General features: G+C 46.0%; 1 protein-coding gene across 2 annotated transcripts in view; it reads right to left on the bottom strand.

The window, feature by feature from the left end:
* LOC142270664 (uncharacterized) overlaps nucleotides 1-17,331 on the bottom strand; it is a 61,553-nt gene that overhangs the window by 27,526 nt on the left and 16,696 nt on the right. The window lies entirely within an intron of this gene.

Here is a 17,331-nt window from a genome sequence, read left to right as displayed (position 1 = left end):
AGGAAAGACACCGTCCAGTACCTCCTGCTAACTATCAACAATTAAAGAAGCTGTTAAAGGAGATGAAAGATTCTGAAGTCATCCAAGAAAGTCAAAGCCCGTGGGCTGCACCCATCGTCCTGGTGAAGAAGAAGGATGGTAACATCAGATTTTGTGTCGACTACCGAAAGTTGAATAATGTTACACACAAAGATGCCTATCCTCTTCCACGGATTGAAGAATCCATCACCGCTCTTGGCTCAGCTGCATACTTCTCCACTCTCGACGTAACCAGTGGCTACTGGCAAGTACCCGTGGCTCCTGAGGATAGAGAGAAGACAGCTTTCACCACCCCAATGGGACTCTTTGAGTTTAACGATATGCCGTTTGGGTTATGCAACGCCCCTGCTACATTTCAGCAACTCATAGAAAGATGTCTTGGTCACCTCAACTTCCAGAGCGTTCTGTTATATCTTGATGATGTTGTCGTATACTCTCGCACTTATGAAGACCATCTATGCCATCTTGCAGAAGGATTCCAGGTACTCATTGAACATGATCTGAAACTAAAACCGTCAAAGTGCCATCTGCTCAAGCCGAAGGTCAACTACCTTGGTCATGTTGTAAGTGCCGAAGGTATCCAGCCTGATCCTGAAAAGATCTCAGCTGTAAACAACTGGGACATCCCAAGAACCGTCAAGTCAGAAGTTTTCTAGGTTTGCGGGCTACTACCGCCGCTTCATACCTCATTTTGCGCAAATAGCAGAACCCCTTACAGAGCTGCTACGGGGTTGCCCTAGAGAAAACTACGACAGAAGACTTCCAATTAATTGGTCTGAGCGACAAGAAACTGCCTTTCAGATGTTGAAAAGTCTATTGACTTCACTTCCAATTCTGGCGTACCCTGACTACTGCCATCTTTTCCGTGTCTACACGGATGCCAGCTACCAAGGCCTCGGAGCAGTACTATCACAAGCCCAGGATGACAAAGAGAGAGTCATTGCATATGCCAGCCGAAGCTTGAGAGGTGCAGAGAAAAACGATAGCAATTACAGTTCGTTCAAGTTAGAACTGCTAGCTCTTGTGTGGGCAGTCACCGAGAAGTTCAAAGATTACCTCACTGCTACACCCTTCACAGTTTACACTGACAATAATCCTCTCGCTCATCTTAATACTGCACGGCTAGGTGCTCTTGAACAGAGATGGGCTGGCGAACTTTTGCTTTGATATTAAGTATCGCAGTGGCAAGATCAACATCAATGCCAATGTGTTATCCCGTTTGCCCGAAGGAGAAGATTCTCCTGAGGAAGATCTGTGGGAAGATGTTGAGATGCCTCCCTTCTATCAAAGGTTTGCTACACAGAATGCTGTTGCTGCTACACAAACTGATGAAGTTTCTCAACAGAAACCTGTCTTATTCCAAGATCCATCGAGATGGCAAACTCTTCAAAATGAGTCTCGTGTCCTAGGTGAGATCTATGATTACCTGACTACTGGGAGAATACCTGTCAGACGACGCAGAAGATGTCCTGATGTTGAGCTTAATCATCTCTGGAGACAGCGCAAAAGACTCTTCATTCAAAAGGGCTTGATCCTGCGCAATACCCTAGACCCAGTTTCAGGTGAAAGGCTACATCATATTCTAATCCCACGGCGAGATGCCAGAATTGTTCTTGATGCCTACCACGACCAGTCTGGGCACTTTGGCGTGCAAAAAGCTGAAGCCACCATATGCCAACGCTTCTATTGGATTGGGATGCGGTCAGACATAGAAAATTGGTGTAGTGAATGTCCAGCCTGCAACCTCACCAAAGTCGGTAAGAAAGATGCCAGAGCTCCTCTTCATCCAATCCATTCTCAGAAACCAAAAGAGCTAGTCACTCTTGATCATGTGAAGCTAGCACCAACTCGTTCAGGCTACACGTATGCCTTAACCATGGTGGATCACTATACTAAGTGGGTTGCTGTTGTGCCAGTAAAAGACCTTAAAGCTCGGACTACAGCTATCACCTTCTACCGTGAATATGTGAGACATTACGGTTGCCCTGAAGCAGTCCTCACAGATCGTGGATCTGCCTTTGAGTCACAATTATTTCAAGAACTCTGCCAATTCCATGAGTGCAAAAAGCTGAGAACAACCGCCTATCACCCCCATATAAATGGCCTCTGCGAGAAAGTCAACCAGACTTTTATCAATATGCTGCAAACAGCATCTGTTACTAAACAAGCTGAATGGCCTTAATTGCTTGACGAGTTAGTGGAAATCTACAACAATACTGTCCACTGTTCTACAGGCTACTCGCCATATTATCTGATGTTTGGAAGACAAGGTCAGCTGCCTAAAGATCGTTCTCTTGGAATCCAAGTCCCTGACGTGATCAATCTCCTGCCAAAAACTGATTGGGTCTCAGAGCATCAACGAAGAATACATGAAGCCCAACAGATTGTTGATTACCGCATGGGTGAAGCTCACCGTCAACAAGAAGAGAGCTATAATCAAAGAGCTAATGCTTCCCAACTTCAAGTTGGAGACAAGGTATGGCTAAAGAAGTACCACCGTACAGGAAAACTCGATTCACTCTGGGAAATAGAGCCATACACAGTTATAGCTATCCCATATCCTGAGTCAGATGTCTATGAAGTGAAGAAACCTGGAATGGCCCCACAGACGGTGCACAGAAACCGCATGAAGCTATGCACCAAAGAGGATATACTGATGATGTCATCACCTCCTCCACAAGTCATGCCGGTCTACACACCAATTCCTGCAATGGAAACACCAGCCAGACAACCTACTGTGGAAGAGTCCCTCTACAACACTGAATGTATCCTTCCATGCTATCAATATCTTCCCGTATCGGTTCCTGCTCCAGTTGCTGCTTCTCTGCCAACTTCACCTGAGCCAGCAGACAATATCATTCCAGCTCAAGAGGAAGATCAAGTGTTGAGGCGTTCAGAGCGAAGCACAAAAGGAAAACTTCCAGCTCGCTACAGAGACTAAAAGGTCATATCCTTTTCCATGAGTATATAATCTTGTTTATTTATTTAGCTGGATAGTTAGTTTAGTAATGTTTAAGCCTCTGCACCTGGGTAATACCAAGCACCTTGTTTATTATTTGCACAATTTTCTATATACAGCTATGGACTTATGGACTGTTTGTTGCCACTAAAGTGCCTTTCCAGAGCCTTTCATATGGACGATAGTATATTGCGGAAAGAGACTCTATCTCATATTGGCACTACCACATTCATGTTTTGCATTTGTTCATTGCCTATTGTTCTTCCGTCTGGCTGCATATTCTTGCCTTATTGTTACACATATATTTCCTTCCTTTCTTAGCAGTCCTCCACTTGCACAATCGCCGAGGACGGCTCACCTTCAGAGGGGGAGTATGTAGTGGCCCGGTCCAGATTGTGTCTGTTTCTTTAAGTACATTTACTTATATGTAATATTATGTTATATGTTATAAGTAAAGCATTTTTCATTTGCTGTGTTCTAGCACCATCTACTGGTGAAAACTGTAAGAATCTGAAGTGTGCATTGGGTGTTTTCCTATTGGCCAGTTCTTGGTCACATGGCTCAATAGGTGGAGCTGTTCTCCAGCCTCTGTCTGGAAAGAACTGGAATGTTCTGGTTCTGGCTGAGTCTCCTCTGAGGGAAGACATTATGTGGAGTTTCTGTTCACCACAAGACTCCTGCTAGGCCCGAGGCCTAGAATTTCACCATTTCCTGATTTTTACAGCCAATAAACTGAAGGCTTCCTATCCGGATTCCTCACTGGCCAGATATACATCTCTTCAGACAGTAGGGCATACTGAGTATATACCAGACCCTACTGCACGCAGATTGGGGATGTTTGAGGGTCTCCCACCCACTGCAATATTAGTGGCTTGCATGCCATTGTCCACGCACCAGCCGTCCGGTCCCCGTAGCGCGCTGGGCAACTTTCTACATTTGCTTACAAGTACTGCATGTGTCTTAACTAGCAGTGAAATCAACCCCAGGACTCCAGTTCTGTACAATCTTATTACTGTATCATATCTACCCTCTAAGCTCAAGAGACTCTGAACCTGCTAAAAGCATACCAAAATTAAATCTGAAATAAATCGTGCTCTTAAAAGCTCCAGAACCCTAATTGCACTTCAGCATTCAACTCCAAGCTGTATTTGCCGTGGCCTACCCACAAAAGACTGAAACATACAGTATATTCCGTGTTGTTTTCCTTTGTTCCCGCTGTATTAAAACAACTGTTATCCCCAAGACCGTGTCTGTGGACTGTCCATCAGCTGTGGATACTGTGTGGGGTTGGATAGCAGGGAACATCAGGGCCTGGTAGACCACCCAGGGAACACGGCCCCTGCAACCTCGTGCCAGAACAGCAACTGTGACATATAGAACATTTGAGGTCTTCTCATTTGAGGTCTTCTGTCCCTGGGCCCTTACAGCTGAACTCCCATTATGGGGGAATAGCCACTTCCATACTCTGAGAGATCACCCCTCGGCGCAATTCTGGGCCACTCACAGCGTCAGTGCATTAGGTGATCTTTTTGTCCCGGGAACCACAACCTTCAAGTCCTTTGAACAAGTCCAGATTGAATATAATGTTCCAAGATCACAGTTTTTTTAGATACCTGCAGATTCGCACAGCGATTCAATCCAACAGAAAATTGGAGTCAGGAAATTGATATCATCACTTTCCATGATAGGTATTCTAAAATCACAAGGACCTCGAGGCCTCATCTCCGCTATATACAGTTAGGTCCAGAAATATTTGGACAGTGACAGAATTTTGTTATTTTAGCTGTTTACAAAAACATGTTCAGAAATACAATTATATATATATAATATGGGCTGAAAGTGCACACTCCCAGCTGCAATATGAGAGTTTTCACATCCAAATCGGAGAAAGGGTTTAGGAATCATAGCTCTGTAATGCATAGCCTCCTCTTTTTCAAGGGACCAAAAGTAATTGGACAAGGGACTCTAAGGGCTGCAATTAACTCTGAAGGCGTCTCCCTCGTTAACCTGTAATCAATGAAGTAGTTAAAAGGTCTGGGGTTGATTACAGGTGTGTGGTTTTGCATTTGGAAGCTGTTGCTGTGACCAGACAACATGCGGTCTAAGGAACTCTCAATTGAGGTGAAGCAGAACATCCTGAGGCTGAAAAAAAAGAAAAAATCCATCAGAGATAGCAGACATGCTTGGAGTAGCAAAATCAACAGTCGGGTACATTCTGAGAAAAAAGGAATTGACTGGTGAGCCTGGGAACTCAAAAAGGCCTAGGCGTCCACGGATGACAACAGTGGTGGATGATCGCCGCATACTTTCTTTGGTGAAGAAGAACCCGTTCACAACATCAACTGAAGTCCAGAACACTCTCAGTGAAGTAGGTGTATCTGTCTCTAAGTCAACAGTAAAGAGAAGACTCCATGAAAGTAAATACAAAGGGTTCACATCTAGATGCAAACCATTCATCAATTCCAAAAATAGACAGGCCAGAGTTAAATTTGCTGAAAAACACCTCATGAAGCCAGCTCAGTTCTGGAAAAGTATTCTATGGACAGATGAGACAAAGATCAACCTGTACCAGAATGATGGGAAGAAAAAAGTTTGGAGAAGAAAGGGAACGGCACATGATCCAAGGCACACCACATCCTCTGAAAACATGGTGGAGGCAACGTGATGGCATGGGCATGCATGGCTTTCAATGGCACTAGGTCACTTGTGTTTATTGATGACATAACAGCAGACAAGAGTAGCCGGATGAATTCTGAAGTGTACAGGGATATACTTTCAGCCCAGATTCAGCCAAATGCCGCAAAGTTGATCGGACGGCGCTTCATAGTACAGATGGACAATGACCCCAAGCATACAGCCAAAGCTACCCAGGAGTTCATGAGTGCAAAAAACTGGAACATTCTGCAATGGCCAAGTCAATCACCAGATCTTAACCCAATTGAGCATGCATTTCACTTGCTGAAATCCAGACTTAAGAAGGAAAGACCCACAAACAAGCAAGACCTGAAGGCTGTGGCTGTAAAGGCCTGGAAAAGCATTAAGAAGGAGGAAACCCAGCGTTTGGTGATGTCCATGGGTTCCAGACTTAAGGCAGTGATTGCCTCCAAAGGATTCGCAACAAAATATTGAAAATAAAAATTTATTTTTTGGGTTTGGTTTATTTGTCCAATTACTTTTGACCTCCTAAAATGTGGAGTGTTTGTAAAGAAATGTGGACAATTCCTACAATTTCTATCAGATATTTTTGTTCAAACCTTCAAATTAAACGTTACAATCTGCACTTGAATTCTGTTGTAGAGGTTTCATTTCAAATCCAATGTGAAGGCATGCAGAGCCCAACTCGCGAAAATTGTGTCACTGTCCAAAGATTTCTGGACCTAACTGTATACTTACCTGTTGTCGGTGGGTGTGGAGTCGGACCCCTTGCCAGCCCAGGATAGATGGAAATCTCTAATTCCCTCTCTACAGGGAGAGGAATGGGAAGAGATATTGCAATCTCCGGCTGCGGTATCCCCTTCGGTTAATAATAAGTTGATTCAATGCTACATTGTCCACCAGGCATACCTTACTCCAACTCCATTATTTAGTATGGGCCGTTCTCGTACATCGGAGTGCCCGAGGTGTCATCTCTCAGGGGCAAATTTCATACATATGATCTGGAGCTGTCCCAATATATCCTCGTACTGGCGGGGAGTGACATCTCAGCTGACATCGATTGTGTGGATTCCTGTTTTGTGTGACCCTTTGATGTGCCTGTTTGGGGGGTGGAGGAAGAGTCCTGGGATCATTACATGACAATATTCCTCAGAGAGGCATTGTTTCTGGCCAGGAAATTAATAGCTCTGAGGTGGATGGGAGATTCGGATCCAACTGTGCGGTCCTGGGTTAAACTAGTCAATGCAACCATAGTCTATGAGCGGGTGGTATATTATAATAGGGGGGGCCCGGGAAAATTTAACAAAATCTGGGGTTTGTGGAATTCTTCTCCAGACACACTTGCGGAGGTTTGAGGGAGATTATGCGGATAATGGTGGTTCCCGCTAGATGTTGGGATATGAAACCCTGTCCAATGGTATATTGAGATATAATAATGCAATGTGGCTGTTGTTGTTCTTTCTTTCTTCCTTTTTCTCTTCCTCTTTCTATCTTGTCTTCAAAATATGGTCACGCTGATAGTTACAGCTGTTCTTATGCTCAATATAAAATTATATATATATATGCAAATGATAAGAAGTATGGATAATAACATTGTTCTATCTTAACTGCTAAAGATATTATGGACTTTATATGACTGTTCATTGTTATATTTAAATATTACTTTCTATATACGGAGCTATCTTTATATGGCAAATGTCAGTTGTACCATGTTTGAAATTGTTAATAAAACGAAGTTAAAAAAAAATAAAAATGACTCAACCTCTGTCCTGTGTCCTTGTGTGCACCACATTGAGCATGGAGGAAAGAAAGAAGACGAAAGAACTGTCTGAGGACTTGAGAATCCAAATTGTGAGGAAGCATGAGCAATCTCAAGCCTACAAGTCCATCTCCAAAGACCTGAAAGCTCCTGTGTCTACGGTGCGCAGTGTCATCCAGAAGTGTAAAGCCCATGGCACTGTGGTAACCTCCCTAGATGTGGAAGGAAAAGAAAAACTGACGAGAGATTTCAATGCAAGATTGTGCGGATGGTGGATAAAGAACCTCCACTAACATCCAAACAAGTTCAAGCTGCCCTGCAGTCCGAGGGTACAACAGTGTCAGCCCGTACTATCCGTCAGTGTCTGAATGAAAAGGGACTGTATGGTAGGATACCCAGGAAGACCCCACTTCTTACCCCGAGACATAAAAAAGCCAGGCTGGAGTTTGCCAGCTTACCTGAGAAAGCCTAAAACATTTTGAAATAATGTTCTCTGGTCAGATGAGTCAAAAGTAGAGCTTCTTGGGAAAAGCCATCAACAGAGTTTACAGGAAAAAAAAGAGGCATTCAAAGAAAAGAACACTGTCCCTACAGTCAAACATGGTGGAGGTTACCTGATGTTTTGGGGGTTGCTTTGCTGCCTCTGGCACTGGACTGCTTGATCGTGTGCATGGCATTATGAAGTCTGAAGACTAACAACAAATTTTGCAGCATAATGTAGGGCCCAGTGTGAGAAAGCTGGGTCTCCCTCAGAAGTCATGGGTCTTCCAGCAGGACAATGACCCAAAACACACTTCAAAAAGCCCTAGAAAATGGTTTGAGAGAAAGCACTGGAGACTACTAAAGTGGCCATCAATGAGTCCAGACCTGAATCCCATAGAACACTTGTGGAGAGATCTCAAAATAGCAGTTTGGAGAAGGCGCCCTTCACATCTCAGGGACCTGGAGCAGTTTGCCAAAGAAGAATGGTCTAAAATTCCAGCAGAGCATTGTAAGAAACTCATTGATGGTTACCAGAAGCGGTTGTTCGCAGTGATTTTGGCTAAAGGTTGTGCAACCAAGTACCGTATTTTTCGGACTATAAGACGCACCTGACCATAAGACGCACCCTGGTTTCAGAGGAGGAAAATAGGAAAAATTTTAAGCAAAAAATTGAGTCATGACACATTGTTATGGGGCGAGGATCTGCTGCTGACACTTATGTGGTAATATCCCCAAATTCTCTACTAAGATACCCCATCCTGGTAATGATCCTCCTGCCTTGTATATACAGTATATACCCCCAACCTGCTCATATACCCCCATCCTGCTCATATACTCCCCATGCTGCTCATATACTCCCCATGCTGCTCATATACTCCCCATGCTGCTCATATACTCCCCATCCTGCTCATATACCCTCATCCTTGCTCATATACCCCCATCCTTGCTCATAATATACCCCCCATCCTTGCTCAGATACCCCCATCCTTGCTCATAATATACCCCATCCTGCTCATATACCCCATCCTTGCTCATAATATACCCAAATCCTGCTCATAATATACCCCCATGCTGGTATACGGCACATAAAAAAAAATAAACGTTCATACTCACCTTACCTCACTCCCTGCAGCACCGTTCCTCCTCCCATCTGTGTCAGCAGCAGCGCCGCTGAGTGGAGCCGTCCCCCTGCGGTACCGCGATCTCCTCCTGGCTGCCGGCGGCCGCTGAGTGGAGCCGTCCCCGTTCCCCTGCAGCATTGCGATGTCCTCCTGGCTGCCGGCGGCTGCCTGTGGACACGTGTGCACAGCGATGACGTCATCGCTGTGCGCCGCCAGCACAGATAGGAGGAGATCGCGGTACTGCAGGGAAACGGTGGCAGGTGAGTGTACTGATTCATTGCACCCCGAGCTGATGATGATGAACGAGCAGTGAATACAGCCGCACATGAACATTCCAGGCTGTAGTTGCCATGGGTGATCATGCGGTCCGGCTGTTTATCCCTCGCCCATCATCCCGCCCACCTGTCAGCGCTGAGAGATGGGCGGGATTATGGGCGTGCATATTAAATGAGCGGGTCCACATGGTCACGGCAGGCTGCAACAGCCTGCTCGAGCCCCCCATGACCCGCTCCACCGCAGCACCGTCATTCCCCGCAGCCACATTCAGACTATAAGATGCACCCCCCACTTTCCCCCAACATTTGGGGGGAAAAAAGTGCGTCTTATGGTCCGAAAAATACGGTATTAGGCTAAGGGTGGCAATACTTTTGTCTGGCCCATTTTTGGAGTTGTGTGTGAAATGATCAATAATTTGATTTTTGTTTCATTCTCTTTTGTGTTTTTTCATTGCAAGCAAAATAAATGAAGATAATAATACCAAAGAATTTGTGATTGCAATCATTTTCAAGAAGAAACTGAGTATTCTCTGACAGAATTGCAGGGGTGCCAATACTTTTGGCCAGCACTGTATGTATATATATATATATATATATATATATATATATATATATATATATATATATATATATATATATATATATATATATATATATATATATATATATATATATATATATATATATATATATACATACACACACACACACACACACACACCGTATTTTTCGCTATATAAGACGCACCTGATTATAAGACGCACCCCCAAATTTTGTGAAGGAATAGAGAATTTTTTAAAAAATGGGGTCCGTCTTATAATGCCAGTGTCCGTCTAACAAATCATATAGATTATATGTCCCTCATAGCCCCCCCATCCTAACATTAGCCCCCATATTCTGGATATGGCCACCTTATATTGAATATAGCCCCCTTGTGCTGGCACACGTCCCCCAGTGATGCCACATGTCCCCTATTGCTGGCACACGTCCCCAATGGCTGGCACACGGCCTCTATGGCTGGCACACGGCCTCTATGGCTGGCACACGGCCCCTATGGCTGGCACACGGCCCCTATGGCTGGCACACGGCCCCTATGGCTGGCACACGGCCCCTATGGCTGGCACACGGCCCCTATGGCTGGCACACGTCCTCTATGGCTGGCACAGGGCCCCTGTGGCTGGCACACGGCCCCCTGTGGCTGGCACACGGCCCCCTGTGGGCTGGCACACATCACCCTGTGTTAGATATTGCCCCCATGCTGCTGCTTTTAGTAAAATAAACTCTTTCCTTACCTTCTCCAGCACTGTCCTCCCTCGTGTCTCCCCTCCATGCGGTTGAGCTCGCGCCTCCTGCCCTGCACTTCCTGGTTTTCGGTGCCGGTCATGTGATCGGCACAGCAGAGTGACATCTCTGCGTGCCTGATCACAGCAGCAGGAAAGAGACCTGGAGACGGGGCCGTGACGGGGCAGGGGGGCTCAAATCATTGATCAATTATTTGCCAAAAATCTCATTGAATTGTCACAGTAGGAATGAATTTGTGAATATTACACTTTTTACCTTCTCATTGTTGCATGCCACTCATAAGCAGTGCTGGCTCCCCTCCTTTTTGTATATATATATATATATATATATATATATATATATATATATATATACACACATATACATATATACACATATACATATACATACATATACTAGCTGTACTACCGGCTTCGCCCGGGTTAATAACTGCTGTTAACAAAATAGAATATAGAATGTATTAACAAAAATGTATTCTGCACACAAAAACCACAAAACAAATAGATATAAATGTAATTATGTCTGTCTCCCCCGTTGTATATATCTGTCTCCTTTCCCCTGTCGGTCTTTGTCTCTTTCTCAATCTCTTTCCCTGTGTCTGTCTCTTTCTCAATCTCTTTCCCTGTGTCTGTCTCTTTCTCAATCTCTTTCCTGTGTCTGTCTCTTTCTCAATCTCTTTCCCTGTGTCTGTCTCTTTCTCAATCTCTTTCCCTGTGTCTGTGTCTGTCTCTTTCTCAATCTCTTTCCCTGTGTCTGTGTCTGTCTCCTTTCTCAATCTCTTTCCCTGTGTCTGTGTCTGTCTCTTTGTCAATCTCTTCCCCTGTCTGTCTCTTCCCCTGTCTGTCTCTTCCCCTGTCTGTCTCTTCCCCTGTCTGTCTCTTCCCCTGTCTGTCTCTTCCCCTGTCTGTCTCTTCCCCTGTCTGTCTCTTCCCCTGTCTGTCTCTTCCCCTGTCTGTCTCTTCCCCTGTCTGTCTCTTCCCTGTCTGTCTCTTCCCCTGTCTGTCTCTTCCCCTGTCTGTCTCTTCCCCTGTCTGTCTCTTCCCCTGTCTGCCTGTCGCTTTGTCTGTGTCTGTCTCTTTGTGTCTGTTTCTTACCCTGTCTATGTCTGTTTCTTCTTCCAAAAGTTTGGACACACCTGCTCGTTCAAAGAGTTTTCTTTATTTTCACGACATGAAAATGTAGATTCACATTGAAGGCATCAAATCTATGAATTAACACATGTGGAATGAAATAATTAACGAAAAAGTGTGAAACAACTGAAAATATGTCTTATATTCTAGGTTCTTCAAAGTAGCCACCTTTTGCTTTGATTATTGCATTGCACACTCTTGCGCATTCTCTTGAGGAGCTTCAAGAGGTAGTCACCGGAAATGGTCTTCCAACAGTCTTGAAGGAGTTCCCAGAGAGGCTTTAGCACTTGTTCGCCCTTTTGCCTTCACTCTGCGGTCCAGCTCACCCCAAACCATCTCGATTGGGTTCAGGTCTGGTGACTGTGGAGACCCAGATCATCTGGCGTAGCCGCCCCATCACTCTCCTTCTTAGTCAAATAGCCCTTACACAGCCTGGAGGTGTGTTTGGGGTCATTGTCCTGTTGAAAAATAAATGATGGTCCAACTAAACGCAAACTGGATGGTTATAGCAATGCCGCTGCAAGATGTTGTGGTAGCCATGCTAGTTCAGTACGCCTTCAATTTTGAATAAATCCCCAGTGTCACCAGCAAAGCACCCCCCACACCATCACACCTCCTCCTCCATGCTTCACGGTGGGAACCAGCCATGTAGAGTCCATCCGTTCACCTTTTCTGCGTCGCACAAAGACACGGTGGTTGGATCCAAAGATCTCAAATTTGGACTCATCAGACCAAAGCACAGATTTCCACTGGTCTAATGGCCATTACTTGTGTTCTTTGTCCCAAACAAGTCTCTTCTGCTTGTTGCCTGTCCTTAGCAGTGGTTTCCTAGCAGCTATTTTACCATGAAGGCCTGATGCACAAAGTCTCCTCTTAACAGTTGTTCTAGAGATGTGTCTGCTGCTAGAACTCTATGTGGCATTGACCTGGTCTTTAATTTGAGCTGCCGTTAACCTGCGAGTTCTGAGGCTGGTGACTCAGATAAACTTATCCTCCGCAGCAGAGGTGACTCTTGGTCTTCCTTTCCTGGGGCGGTCCTCATGTGAGCCAGTTTCTTTGTAGCGTTTTGATGGTTTTTGCCACTGCACTTGGGGACACTTTCACAGTTTTCTCAATTATTTGGACTGACTGACCTTCATTTCTTAAAGTAATGATGGCCACTTGTTGGTCTTTACTTAGAATTTGTATTATGGCAAGAAAAAAGCAGCTAACAGTCTATTCAGTAGGACGATCAGCTGTGTATCCACCAGAAATCTGCACAACACAACACAACTAATGGTCCAAACCCCATTTTTAAGGCAAGAAATATCACTTATTAAACCTGACAGGGCGCACCTGTGAAGTGAAGACCATTTACGGTGACTACCTCTTGAAGCTCATCAAGAGAATGCCAAGAGTGTGCAAAGCTGTAATCAAAGCAAAAGGTGGCTACTGTGAAGAACCTTGAATATAAGACATATTTTCAGTTGTTTCACACTTTTTTGTTAAGTATTTCATTCCACATGTGTTAATTCATAGGTTTGATGCCTTCAATGTGAAAATACAATTTTCAGAGTCATGAAAATAAAGAAGGGGGGGGGGCGTGTCCTGGCTATGGAGGAGTGGGGACGTGTTTGTCTCAGCTCCTGCCACTGGACTACATTACTGACAATTAAACCAGCCCAAGAGCCTGGAAGAAAAGGATATGCAGCGGAGGAGAAGGGAGAGCACCCAGGGGCCCAGCAGAGGAGCGTCACGGACAGAGGAGAAGGGAATTAGAGGCTTCCTTACCGGGCCGAAGCAGAGGACAGCACTGCAGACATCTCCCAAGACAGAGGGAGGAAAGCACCCGGGCAGCGGAGGAGAGGCAGCTGGTAACGCCAGACAGCCAGTATACAAGGTCTCAGGTACAGGGGATCCCTGGAGCAGGGAGCATGGGTACAACCCCCACCATTGCTGATTGCAGACCTGCAGTGGGGAGGCCTCAGGAGGGGGGAGAGGTGCCCTTACCCCTGTCACAGAAGGAGGACAATAATAAATCTCAAGCAGAGGCTGTTAATGCTGCAAATGGGGAACAGGGCCCTGCTAGTGGAAATCTCCTGTCTTCAGTGAGACACAGCCTGAGTCAAAGTGTGTATGATATGGAAATGCAAGCAGAGTTAGAGCCTGCCACAAGTCCAATAAGATCACATGAACCAGGAGCACTGACAGAACTTAATGAAATCCGGGCACACATCTCTTCTATGCCCACCAGAGAAGATATGGAGACATATATAGCAAGGCTGGAACAGGCATACCGCACAGAGCTGTCGGCCCTGAGGGGGGAGGTGGAAAGAGTGGACACTCAGAACCAAATACAGGCAGCTAAAATACAGAATATAGAAGACACCACTCAGGCACACGGGGCCATTTTGGATCAACACTCCTGCCAAATACAATATATGGTGGAAGCAATGGACGATGCTGAAAACAGGGGCCGGAGAAACAATCAAGGCTAAGTTCACATTTCCGTTGATTTGTATCAGTCACATGCGTCGCTTGACGCATGTGACTGATGCGCTGTTCAACGCTGTACAACGGATGACAAAGAACAGAATTCTTTGTCGGATTCCGTTGTGTGCGGGGGGCGGAGTTCGGGGGCAGAGCCGAGCGGGGGGCGGGGCCAGGCGCTGAGGATGTCAGTGGAAGTGCTGCGGTCTGCATGGCTGGGGACAGGTGAGTGTATGTGTGAGTGTGTGTGTGTATGTGCATGTATGTATGTATGTATGTATGTATGTATGTATGTATGTGTGTGTGTGTACACACATGCAAAGTGCGGGAGGGGGCGGAGCCGAGCAGGGGGCGGGGCCAGACGAGGGTGTCAGTGCTTGTCTGCATGGCTGAGGACAGGTGTGTGTGTGTGTGTACATACATGTGCGGAGTGCGGGAGGGGGCGGGGCCGAGCGGGGAAGTGTCGGCCTCCCTGCACACGTAACCAGCCTAAATATCGGGTAACAGCAAAGCACCCGATGTTTACCTTGGTTACCCGATATTTACCTTGGTTACGGGCCTACCGCTGGCTCTTTGCACCGTAACCAGGGTAAATATCGGGTAACCAACCAAAGCTGGTGACGTGTGCAGGGAGCCAGAGAGCATGCGCAGCGAAATCCGACGGATCTCGCTGCTCAAAAAACGTTACATGCTGCGTTCCCCCCGCCCGGCGGTCAGTCGTTCCACGACTGATCAGTCGGGCGGAGGGTGCAACGCAGCATCATCAGTCACAATCCGCTGCTCATACAAGTCTATGGGAGCAGCGGAATCCGCTAAACGGATTCCGCTGTTTACAAGAGCAGCGGATTGTGACTGATAGATTTTAGCGGAAATGTGAACTTAGCCTTAAGGGTCCGGGGTTTTTCCAGAGTCTGTTGAACCTAAGGATCTCCAGAGAGTCCTTCAAGTGATGTTTAATGAGATCCTGGGTGAACCATCAAGCCAACCCCTGGAGCTAGACAGAGTGCATAGAGCGCTTGGCCCTAGACCTACACAGAATGACAGACCTCGAGATGTGATTTGCAGGGTCCACCGTTATGTCCTTAAAGAGGCCATCCTGTTTAAGTTGCGCAGTGGAGTTTCACCAGCATACGAGGGGAGCCAAGTCCAGATTCTGCAGGACTTATCCCGTTTCACTTTACAAAGAAGGAGAGCACTGAAACCTCTCCTGGACATGCTCCGTTCGTATGAGTTTCAATACAGCTGGGGATTTCCTTTCCGCCTGCAGGTCCGACACGCGGGAAGAATGCATGTTCTTAGGAACCCGACTGATATGCCATCGTTTGCTGCAGCCCTGGACATTCCGTTGGTGCCTATAGAGGAATGGCCGGTGTTTCCAATGGGGGTATGGGGTGCTGCCCCAGATGGTGATCGGATGCGTGGCCCTCGAAGAGGAAGACCAGTCTGATGTTTAAGGAGTTATTGGTTTATAAACAAAAATTCATTGGGTTGTTTCTCAATAGAATGTACCTCCCAGTTTTGCTATAATTTTTTTGCCAGGGGGGATTGGGTCTTTCTGATTATGAGGGGGGGGGTTCCCTCCCGCCTTCCTGGAAGAGGGGGCGGGGGGGCACCCCCTGACTGTGTATAGCACAATATTCTCTCTAGACCTTGTGGCCTCACATTATATAGGGCTCTGGCTGACAAACTAAGTTGAATAATTGCTTATTGTTAGTCCGGGGCAGGGGGCTCCTTTGTAGAAAGTTCCCTCCCTGATTGGGATAACACGTCATAAAGGAGTGGCGTAGTCTCACCATCCCTAGGTTAGACAGTTTGGTATTCTCATACCTATACAGTTACTTTTAGTCTTTTTAGACCCGACGTTAGGGTCTTGTTGTGACCGTGCAGGCGGGAGGCACTCTGACCTCCTTGCCTTTGGTTTCTACTGCTTTGTTGGTAGTTTCTTTTATATTCTCGACCTTCTTACCTCTTCTCTTTTATTTCCTCTTCTCTTTCCCTGCTCTTCCTATCCTACTTGCCTGCACATCTCTCTCTCTCCCTAATCCCCGAACCTATTCCTAGAGTCCCCACCGTTCCTCCGCATTGGAATGACGCAGATTAATTGGGGTTCACTAAATGTGAGGGGACTTAATGTCCCGCAAAAACGCTCCCAGATATTTTTTGACATGCACAAAAAAAGAGTCCATATACTATTGATCCAAGAAACACATTTTAAAACGGGCCACCTCCCCATCTTTAGAGACAGATATTACACTAACTGGGTCCACAGTTCCAACCCAGAGTCAAAATCCAAGGGAGTGTCCATAGGCATCCATAAGTCCCTAGTGCACACAGTTCTAGATACACGGGTGGACACAGAGGGAAGATTTATATTCCTGAAAATTAATGTTAACTCATCCATCTTTACCATTGTCAATTGGTATCTACCGAATAGAGATCCGGCGACGACCTGCTCCTCTCTCCTGTCATCACTGGATGTATTCGCAGAAGGGACCGTGATCGTGGGCGGTGATTTAAACTTCACTTTGGACCCTAAGGTAGACACAACGTCGGGACACAATTTTCTCTCAGTAAGGAAACTAACGAAGGTTAAACGTTGTATACAGGAACTCAGATTAGTGGATGCACGGAGAACACTACACCCAGTAGACCGTGACTACACATTTTTCCCCGGCTCACTCTTCGTACAGCCGCATAGACCTATTCCTTGTAAGTCAGAAGGCCCTGACATGGCAGATACAGGCCTCTATAGGCAGTATCTCTTGGTCAGATCATGCCCCCATATTTTTGACCCTCACTATGCCGGATGGGCCTGGGAGGCCGTGGTCTTGGTGGTTGAATGATAGTCTGCTGAGGGACCAGGGATGCTTGAAAGACCTGCAGAACACAATAGATGAATTCTTGGAGATACACTCAGGAGACACTACTACCCTACCTGTTCAATGGGAGACACTAAAGTGTGTGTTGAGACGGATTCTGATCAAACATGGGGCTAGGATTAAGAGGGAGAGAGCCCAAACTATTCTGTCTCTACTTCAGAATATTTCAGACCTAGAGAAGATCCATAAGCAGACATTATCCCCGGTGACACTGACAGAGCTAGTTAAAAACAGAGAGGAACTTAAATCCATTCTGGACC

Source organism: Anomaloglossus baeobatrachus, unplaced genomic scaffold (genome assembly GCF_048569485.1).
Source record: "Anomaloglossus baeobatrachus isolate aAnoBae1 unplaced genomic scaffold, aAnoBae1.hap1 Scaffold_3305, whole genome shotgun sequence".
NCBI classification, from domain to species: Eukaryota; Metazoa; Chordata; class Amphibia; order Anura; family Aromobatidae; genus Anomaloglossus; species Anomaloglossus baeobatrachus.
This window is presented reverse-complemented; position numbering and strand designations above follow the sequence as displayed.